Source organism: Papio anubis, chromosome 4 (genome assembly GCF_008728515.1).
Source record: "Papio anubis isolate 15944 chromosome 4, Panubis1.0, whole genome shotgun sequence".
Classification (NCBI taxonomy): Eukaryota; Metazoa; Chordata; class Mammalia; order Primates; family Cercopithecidae; genus Papio; species Papio anubis.
The window spans coordinates 105,538,148-105,549,072 of NC_044979.1; the positions used below are offsets into that span (position 1 = coordinate 105,538,148).

General features: G+C 41.5%; 1 long non-coding RNA gene across 3 annotated transcripts in view; it reads right to left on the reverse strand.

Moving 5' to 3' along the window:
• Positions 1 to 9,814, reverse strand: part of LOC103882901 — a 47,493-nt gene extending 37,679 nt beyond the window's left edge. For 2 of the 3 annotated variants that reach the window (XR_002520974.2, XR_002520973.2), the window contains exon 1: positions 69 to 1,134. This is a non-coding gene — a long non-coding RNA (uncharacterized LOC103882901). Of the gene's footprint in view, positions 1 to 68; positions 1,135 to 8,589 lie in introns of those variants that run through there. The other variant, XR_001900780.3, reaches the window with a different exon arrangement.
• Positions 9,815 to 10,925: the final 1,111 nt, after the last annotated feature.

Here is a 10,925-nt window from a genome sequence, read left to right on the forward strand (position 1 = left end):
GCTTGAACTGACCATGGTGGTTTGGTCTTTCAGTGGGAAAGAGGAGGATCTAGGGACGATAGGCTTACCTGTCCTCTTAGAAACTTCTACATCCATCGGTCTTCCGTCTCATAAGAAAGCCTTGAAGACCAGAAAGTCCTGGGAAGAAAGGAACATTGCACCAACCCAACCTCTTGTGGTTTCTTTTCAGATGCTGAAATGCAAGATCATAGACACAATGGAGAAACTTTAGAGGCCATTTACTGCTCATTGGACAAATAGCTGGACACTGCCATGAGTTACAGGTCTAGCCACTGTGCTTTTATGAACTTCATCCCCATCCCCTTCCCAATCCCTCCTTTTCATTCTTCCCTCCTCCATCCTCACATACAAATGTGTTCAATTGTTCCAACTGTATTGCTGAACCAAGTTAGATTTATTAAATCTGTGTTTGAATTTAAAAACCTAATCTGGAAGAAGAAAAGAATCTCAAACACATTTGAATTTTTCCTCATAGACATAAAGTATATATATTGGATTATGCCTAAATTACTGTATTTTAAAGTAATGATTCAAAGAACAGTTAGGTATAGGATAGGCTTTGCAGATGTCAGGCACAGAGTTCTTTGTTTCATACATTTTTTACATAGCTATAATCACCCAAGAGACACAATCTTGTATCCTGTTCTTGTTCATCTGTCATGTGCATTTCTGAGGTTACAACATTGTTTCTACAAACATCATTTAGAAATATCGCATGGCACTCCATCGAGTCAATGTACTCTATTTTAATAAACCATGGCCTTTTCTTTCCATTTTTTAACTATTAATAATGGTGCAATAAGCATCCTTCTGTAAAAGCTTTTCCAATATTTAGGACTATTTCCTTAGGTTCAGTTCTTCAAAGTGGAACTGCTGGATAAAGGAGAATACTTAGGTTTTTGAGATATACTGTGAAACAGCTTTTCCAAAACACTGTTCTACTTTACGTTCCCACATATACTGTCAGCTGGACCAAAGTGAAAAAGATCAATAAACTTGCAATTTCAGGTAGTCACAACATACATAAGAAACTGACTTTAAATATTTATTATGAAATGTACAGTACATACAGAAAAGTATATAAAAATTATGTGGTTTAAAGAATAATAATGGCCAGGCACAGTGGTTCACGCCTGCAATCCCAGCACTTTGAGAGGCCCAGGGTGGGCGGATCACCTGAAGTCAGGCATTCAAGACCAGCCTGGCCAACTTGGAGAAATGCCGTCTCTACTAAAAACACAAAGATAAGCCAGGCGTGGTGACACGTGCCTATAATCTCAGCTACTCAAGAGCTGAGGCAGGAGAATCGCTTGAACCCAGAAGGCAGAGGTTGCAGTGAGCCAAGATCATGCCACTGCACTCCAGTCTGGGCAACAGAGCGAGACTTTATCTCAAAAAAAAAATAATAATAATAATAATAATAATAAAATTAACAGCCATGTACCCACTCTCCCGTTTAAGAAATAGACTATTATGACCACATTAGCGGCCCCTCATGTACCTACATTAGTGTATCACAGCAGCTATAGACAGATCTCAAAATGCCATTGATGTAAAACACATGTACGCATACACTGATGTCCCTCTCACATCACAGTCCATGCAGGCTCAGGAGCTGTCCTTGCCACCTCCAACAGTAATTTAAGACCCTGGCTCTGGCCCCATTGAAACACAAGCTCTGGAACAAATTTAAGACTGTTAAGAGTCTTAACAGTAATTTAAGACTCATCATTTCACCATCTTGGAATTTTTGCTTTTAGTTAAGTAGAATAAATAAGAGAGGACACAGAGAACTTACATCTGCTTTTAACTGCCTTTCTCAAGGAGTGACACATCTCTGCCTTCTTCGGTAAGAGCTGCCACATGGCCTCAACTTAACTCTAAAGGGGGTTGGAAATGTGGCCTTCCTTTATGTCTGAACAACACTGCCCATCACATATTGCCTCTGCCACAGTCAGATACCTTATCCCCGACAGATAACCCTTCCTGCCTTCTGTGTTAGTCACTCCCTTGCTTTTCTTTAAATAGTGTTGTAAAAATTGCCTAGGAAGCACAAATCTGTGTAAGAGAAGGAAAATATCAACGCTATTCTACAAGGGTTCCCAACAGAAGAGAAGGTGGCAAAATGGGCGTCACAGGCTGGCTTCTGCTTCCCTGAGAATCTATGAGAGCACTTTCTAGGCATGTCTGCAGGCAAGGTCATGGCTGAGTCATGGAAACCACAAATTAACACAACTGGGGCATCAGACAGAACTGTAATTTGAACCACCTACTAGACACCTGTCAGAAAGAGCTTCGGAGGGAGGAGGCTGCTCTGTATTTTCTTCTAACTTCACAGCGCTCCTCTGTCAGCCCTCAAGAGAAGTTCAGAGCTAACCCAAGCATCAAGGGGAGAGCAGCAGCTTTAATAGCACTGAGCCAAGAGAAGAATCAGGACCAGCCTCCCCCAGACATTCTTCCTCGGGTCTCACAGATGGCACTAAGATAGCAGGGATCTTGCGATGATGGCCCTCAACTCACAGAGGCTGCCTTCCAGCTCCGCTGTTGGCCACCAGCCTGGGAGCTCCCTTCATCATCAGCCTATGGGTTTCCTTCACCTCTCCCCTGCTTTCAATCTCCAGATTCCAGTGCCCCCAGCTCTTTCTTCCTTGGTTTACTCTTTATCAGTTGTTATTCTTTGAACATAGGGAGCTTTTGTTATTTTAAAGTTGTAACTCATAACTCCAATGTCTGGAGTCCTGAGGGCCTTTTCCATTGTCTGTTCTTTCTGCCGGAAACATACCGTCCAGCAGCTTCTTAAGAAATGGTGTATGAGAGATACGTTTTTTGAGAAAATACATATGCATTTTTCAGTTTGCAACACATTTTTTACAACCATCATAGAATGGCAGCATGACATTCCATCGAGTGTACTATGGTTTGGCTGTTTCCGCACCCAAATCTCATCTTGGATTGTAATCCCCGTAATCCCCATGTGTTGTAGCAGGGACCCAGTGGGAAGTAAATGAATCACGGGGGCGGTTTCCCCCGTGCTCTTCTCATGATAGTGAGTTCTCATGAGATCTGATGGTTTTATAAGTGTCTGGCATTTCCCCTGCTGGCTTTCACTGTCTCTCCTGCTGTCCTGTGAAGAGGTGCCTTCCACCATGATTGTAAGTTTCCTGAGGCTTCCCCAGGCATGCAGAACTGTGAGTCAATTAAATCTCTTTTCTTTATAAATTACCCAGTCTCAGGCATTTCCTTATAGCAATCTGAAAATGGACTAACACAGAGTGAATACATCCTATTTTACCATACCATGCCCTTTTTAAAGATATTTTATATTGTTTTCCACTTTTCACTACTATTAGTAATGTTGCAATGAGCATCCTTCCACATACGGATGCCCTCCATGGACAAGGTAACCTGGTGGGCACTATGGAGAAAGAGTGAGGACACAGTCTAGTGGGCACAAAACAAGAAAATGACAGCAAAGGGAAGCAAGTATATGTCTACACACATACACACACACACACACACACGCATGCATGCATGCCTAACAGAGAAACATGTGATTATGTTTTCCTAAGAGTCTGGGGTTCCAAATGGCCTACCGCTAAAACTAAAGTTCTCTGAGGTCTTTGTGTGTGACTAAATTACACATGCTAATTTTCCATTTTAATCCATAATTATCTATGATGGTTTTGACATTGAATAATAATATTTTAAGTTACTTACCAGTTATCTCATCTGTGGCACCAATTTTAGTTGCTACTTCTCTGAAACCTCCACATCCATGCATTATACAATCCATCTCTCTGGTTCCGGTCTGGCATCCAAACCTGGACCCCTCCTCCTGGAAGTATGTCTTCCACGGTTCCTCCCTTTTGCCTCCAACTCATAGTATTCAGAACTGAACACAGCGTCCCTGATCCACCTTAAACCTGTCTTTAACCCTTATTCCAGCCTAGGATATGAAGATTCTATTTCCATTATAAATCTACCAGATATTAGCCAATTTAATGAGGTGGAAGACTTTTATTCTCTGGAGGTTTCTCACAAAAAAATCAGTGAAGACGGCTAAAATATTACCAAGGGACTGCTACCCACTGCCCTTTGACAGGAGTGAGCGAAGACTCTTAGTCATTCTAGAGGGGCTCAGAGCACCCAGAGGGCCCCGAAGCCCCAGCAGTGACTGGCATGGGAAAGAAAAATGGAGGGAAGTACAGGATGACGGGAAAAAAGAGTCAAACGCTTCTCTCTGAATGCAACTTTGTAAAAGGACTGGGCTACAAGGAACCCAGTCTTTTATTCAAATTACTTTGCATTACTTAACTGAACCTCAGTTTCCTCAGTTGTAAAACAGTAATAACAGCTGTCCACCTTGAAGACATGCTATTGTTTAATTCTTACATCTAATAAATATTTCTAGAATATTATCTGTAGAGTTGGTGCTAAGGATATCACAATAACAGGACATAGTTCCTGCCTGCAGGGTCCCTGTGGTCTGCTTGTAAGAGAGACCCAAGGAAAGAGCAATCACAGTATAGGAGAATAAGTGTTTCCCAGGTATGCACAAAATGAGATAATGACTTTATAGTGCTTAGCAAATGCTAGAGTGTTGTACAAATTTTGGCTTTATTAGTACTGGGTACTCCTGATCCTATTCAGGGGTCTCTAACTACTCTTGCTGTGTTCCTCCCCACCAAGCCATGAAGCAGAAGGCCAGCCTTGGTACCCACAGCCTCTTCTAATGCTAAAGCCTCTGCTGAAGGGGCAGGACCAAATGAGCCCTGCAACTGATCCCACCTCACTCTCAGGCAGCAGGTGATGGAACTGCGTTGACACTAAGCCCAGGCAACCAGTCGATACGCTGACTTTTGACACATGATATTGTCTAGCAAGAAACTTTGTGTTGAGCCAGTCAGGTTCCTTCTTTTGAGAATTTTAACTGGGAAACACAGTAGGAATCTAGCAGTCAACAACAGGGCTGAAACTGGAAAAATGCAGAGAACCAAGACATGAGGCAGAAATGGGAGGATGAAGGGTCATAGCAGGCAGTTGTCACTAAGAAACTATGAGTGGAGAAAAGTATACCAAGCAGAAGGAAAAACTGAAAACATCTGCAGTGAGAGGGCTGTGGAAAAATGCACAAAGAAAACTGAGGCTGGCTGGGCGCGGTGCCTCACGCCTGTAATCCCAGCACTTTGGGAGGCTGAGGCAGGTGGATTACCTGAGGTCAGGAGTTCGAGACCAGCCTGGCCAACATGGTGAAACCCCGTCTCTACTAAAAATACAAAAATTCCCTGGGCGTCGTGGTGTATACCTGTAATCCCAGCTACTCAGGAGCCCAAGGCAGGAGACTTACTTGAACCCAGGAGGTGGAGGTTGCAGTGAGCCGAGATCATGCCACTGCACTCCAGCCTGGGCAACACAGAAAGACACCATCTAAAAACAAAAGGGAAAAGAAAGAGAAAACTGATGCTATTATAGACAGCTTAGGCCTTCAGGGCAGCCACAGGGGGTATAGCTGGTCCCGCAGGTGACTCTCCACTTTCCCTGCTCCTTCCTTTTATTTATATTTTCCTATCAAAAAAAAGAATGAAACCTTACAAAGCCAAACTGAAAAGATGCCTTTGAGCACACAAAAATCATATTCATTCTAAAGTCTATTGACTGAATTCTCAGATACATTTCTTCTTTCACTGTTTTTACAATTACCATCTTCTATATGCAAAATCTAGAAGGAAAGATGCAATTAATTTTCATGACATCACGTAGTATTTTACTATTTGTTTGCAGGCCATCAACAAACTTCCCTCATGAGAAAATCCTAACTGTAATCAAGAAAGCAAATATCTTCCAAAAGCTCTTTGGAGAAATGGCTGATTCTAGCACCGGAGCAGAAAATATACAAGATGAGCTTGGAACATCTTATTATGCCAGGAAATAAGGAAGTGCTCAAAAGAAAAGTCTCAATGATGGGGATATATCAAAGGAACACAACATCACTAATTCACATGGAAATGCAAATCAAAACCACAATGAGCTATCATCTCACCCCAGTTAAAATGGCTATGATCAAAAAGACAGAAAATAACATGCTTGAGGCCTTGGAGAAAGGGCAAGCTTGTACAAACAGGTGAAAATGTAAATTAGTATAGCCACTATGGAAAACAGTGTGGAGGTTCTTCAGAAAGCTAAAAATAGAGCCACCATATGATCCAGGAATCTTGCTACTGGCTATCTATCCAAAAGAAAGGAAACCAGTATACCAGAGATATCTGCACTCCCATATTTATTATAGCACTATTCACAATAGCAAAAATGTAGAATCAACCCAAGTATCCATCAACAGATGAATGGATTAAAAAATGTGGCATATAGACACAATAAAGTACTATTCAGCCATGAAAAGGAACGAAATCTTGTCATTTGCAGCAACACGAATGAAACAGGAAGACATTATGTTAAATGAAATAAGTCAGGCACAGAAACACAAATATCACATATTCTCACTCTCATGGGAGAGCTAAAAAGTGGATCTCAAGAAGACAGTAGACTGGTGGTTACCAGAGTCCAGGAAATGGTGAGGTGGAGGCAGGAAGAGAAGTTGGTTAATGGATACAAAAATACAGTTAGATAAAAGAAATAAGTTCTAGTGTTTGATAGCACAGTAGAATGACTATAATTAATAAGAACTTACTGTATATTTCAAAATAGCAAGAAAGGAAGATTTGGAATGTTTCCAACACAAAGAAATGATAAATTTGAAGTGATGGATATCCCAATTACCCTGATTTTAGTACACATTGTACGCTTGTATCAAAATGACACATGTACCCTATTAATATGTACAATTATTATGTAGCAATTAAATAGGAACACAAGAGCCACCTGAAAGAGCTCCCAGTGGCCAAAGCTTAAACAATTTTAGCAATAAAATAAAGTCATATTGGATTAAAACCCAATGTATAAAATAAATATCCATGAGTCCACACTAACACAAATAAATAGATTGAATAAATAAATAATTGGGAGGCAAGAGATAAATCCCACCATAGAGAAGAATTCCAAATAATTTACGTAGATACTCTGTCCTCGAATCTGTGAGGCATAACTCCCTGCTCCTTCTTGGCTGCACATAGTGACTTTCTTCCAAAGAGCTCAGTGTGGAAGGCAGGTGGGAATTATTTTACAGTGGGAAAACCTGACAAACACTACCAGGTGGCCAGGTGACCTTCACCAGGTGGTGAAGGTCAATATCATGTATTTCTTTTTTGAGATGGAGTCTCACTGTGTCACCCAGGCTGGAGTGCAGTGGCACAATCTTGGTCTACTGCAGCCTCCGCCTCCTGGGTTCAAGGAATTCTCCTGAGCAGCCTGCCACCATGCCCAGCTAATTTTAACGGCCCGCCACCATGCCCAGAGATACTATGTATTCTTGATATGATGTGATGAAAATATTTGGCACATTACCCCTGGTGTCTTCCTCCTAAAAATACATAACCCCAGTTTAATCATGAGAAAAATATCAGACAAATCCCAAGTCAAGAGACATCCTATAAAAATACTCCACCCATACTACTCAAAAATATTAAGGCCATCAAAAACAAAGAAGTCTGAGAAATTGTCACACCCTAGAGGAGCATAAATAGACATAACATCTAAATTTAATGTGATATCTTGGAATCTTGGAGGGGATTCTGGAACAGAAAAGAGACATTAGATAGACTAAGGAAATCTAAATAAAGTATGGACTTTAGTTAATCATAATGTATCAATATTGGTTCATTAATTGCAACAAATGTACCCTACGAAGGTAACCTGATAATATAGGGGGAACTGGGTGCAGAGAATATGGTAACTCTGTATCATCTTTGCAATTTTTCTGAAACTCTAAAACTGTTCTAAAATTAAAAGTTCATTTTTGAAAGTTAAAGAAGTTAAAGAAAAATATCAAAAGCATCATTAAGCAATTGGGGCCATCTTTATATGTTTTTGTTTTAGACAGTAATGATTAGATCCCTGTAATAAAAGACAAGGTCTGGAAAAAAAAAAATATCTCCCAAGAGAATTACTAAGTAGGGCATGGGAATAAGGTGCTATCTCACTAAGCAAATACTATGGCCATAGAGGTGGATTGTCTGCTGATTTGTTCTAAAGTGGAGGCTATCAAAAATTTAAATAGCTTTTGCCCAAAATATAATGGTCTAATTCAACTACCAGTAGCGACCTCTGGACACAGAGAGCGAGACAACAGCGCTCGATGCTTAACTCCTACAGGAACTTCATTCGTCTGTCTGGTGCCAACAGCACCCTTGAGTCACCTGTAAAAGTGGCCAGGTTTATTCTCTATATTTTTCTATATGTTTGAAATATTCCATAATAATGTTAAGAACATTTTTATGATTTTTATTAGCTTTCAATTTTGAAATAATTTCAAACTTGATGAGAAAAGTTGCAAAAATAGCACAAAGAATTCCCACATACCCTTTACCCAGCTTCCCCAAATGTTAACTTTCTGTATAGTTATAGTACAGTGATCAAAACCAAGAAATTAACATCGAAGCAATAGTATCAGCTCACCTACAGATTGTATCCAAAAGTTACCAATCGTCCCACTGAGCTCCTTTTTCTGGTTCAGGACCCAGGGTGCATGCACAGCTGCCATGTCGCCCTTCTCCTCCAGTCTGGAGCATTTCCTCGGCCTTTCTTTGTTTTTCATGACCTTGACACTTTTGAAGAGTCAGTGTAAAATCATTTAAACCCACTGAGTTTATGACAATCTCCCTAAAACTGTTTTGAACTGAAGGCAGCTCTTCAGCGAGCTGCCAGGCCGTCAGGGAGCAACCTTGATACAGTTTCTCAAGCTGGACAACTCTGCAGCCTCTGCAACCCTCAGGGTGGCAGGAGGCGCATGGGAAAGTGGCACAACAAAGGCGGGACTGCACTTCACTGGGATTCCGGACAGACAACCAGTATCCTGAGCACCTAACACGGCGCCAAGCTCCTACGTGCCTAGATACCTCCCCCACTCGTAGGAGCATCTGAGGAGGTGGGTGGGTTTGTGCTCCAATCCACTCGCTAGGGCTTGGGGGGACCAGGAGTTCACCGTTGTGTGAGCAAAACCCAGATGCCAGTACTGCGCATCCTGGAGTCACCTGGAGGCTACAGTCTCCAGCTTTCCCAAAGTTCGCCATCAGGAACCAGAATATCAGGGCCCGAGAGTGTCCTGTCTTCCATGTTTTTTTCATGTGTGGTAGTGTAGCATCCTTCCCTCCAGCGTCTCCAAGCCCTGAAGTAACCTTCCTCCAAGGACCACCGCAGTAGAGATGTGCAGTGTTACAGCACCATCTAGTGCTAAAAATAGTGCAGTGCAGCCATAGCATCCCTGCCGCTCCAGTCACAGCTCCTGAGGGTGTAATTAATAATTTAGCAACGTGCCAAGATTTAACAAGTTGACTCTAATTTCACGGTGTGACAAGCCAGTGTGGTTTAGCAGGGAAGAGGCATTGGAGTCAGATGAATCCCTTGTCTGCCCTTACCAATGTGCCTTGCTCTGTCTCTGCCGGTCCAAACCTTATTTTCCTCATAGTTAAAATGGGACTAACACTGTATTCAATATTGTTATAATGTACGTGGATAAGTCCTGGGGTGACAGAAAGTCCCAATAAACATGTATTGCTTCTCATCCTCCTCCCTACCCTCTGTATACAGAGGATTTCCATGACAACCTGGAGCCGTTAAAATGGAAGGGACTCTTCTCCATGAGGTGTGATGTTCATCCAAAGAGCCGGACAATCTATAAAACCCTGAGGCCCCTCCATGGTTAGGAGCCGGGACTCGGAATCTGAATTGGCTTATTTTGAATACCAGCTCTGACGGTTGCTGGTTTTTCCATCTGTAAAACAGCGATAGTAGTGATGATGCCTATCTCCTAAGGCTGTTGTGAGGATTAAATTAATACCTGCAAAGCACTTAGAAGGTAAGAATTTCGTAAGCGTGAACTATCATTAATAACATTTCTTAGCAATCTGGACCCAAAAAAGGCAGGAGGCGGGGAAGGCTCGGAGCCATCATTTATTTAATTTATAAAAGAAAATGTTCCACTTTTTGTCCTTTTGAATAGTACTCTACCTCTCATGTTTTCCCCTAAACACATACACACACACACACACACTCTTCAAATACTTATTTTGAGTCTGGCTTCTCTTCAACCAAGTCTCAGTTAGCTTCCTGGGCCATCACCAAGGTGAGGCTGGGCCATGAGCAGCCCATCTGAGCTTCACAGACAGCCCAAATACCTCAGCCATTGGTATAGTCCTGGTAAAGTGAGCCCTTTATCATTATGAAATATCCTTCATACTCTAGTAATGCCTGAAAGTTTACTTCGTGTACTAAATACACCAGCTTCCTTTTGGTTAATACTTGCATGATAGTTCTTTTTCCATCCTTTTAATTTCAGTCTTTCTGTATCCTTGTTTAAGGTATGCTGTTTTGAAGTCTCAGATAATTATATTTGTTCTTTATCCAGGGGTGGTAATATTGCCTTTGAAATGGAATATTTAGTCCACATATGCTTGATGTAGAGATTGATGCATGTGGGCGTTTGTTTTCTATTTGTTCCCGTCTGTTCTGTGCTTTTTTTTTTTTTTTTTTTGCTTCCTTGGGATTATTTTATTTCATATTCTCCTTCTGTTATCTTGTTAGTTTTATATTCTCTTATTCTTTTAGAAAATACTGTAGAAACTGAAACATGTACCCCTGATTTATTCCTTTTTTTTTTTTTTTTTTTTTTTTTTTTTTTTTTGAGACGGAGTCTCGCTCTGTCACCCAGGCTGGAGTGCAGTGGCCGGATCTCAGCTCACTGCAAGCTCCGCTTCCCGGGTTTACGCCATTCTCCTGCCTCAGCCTCCCGAGTA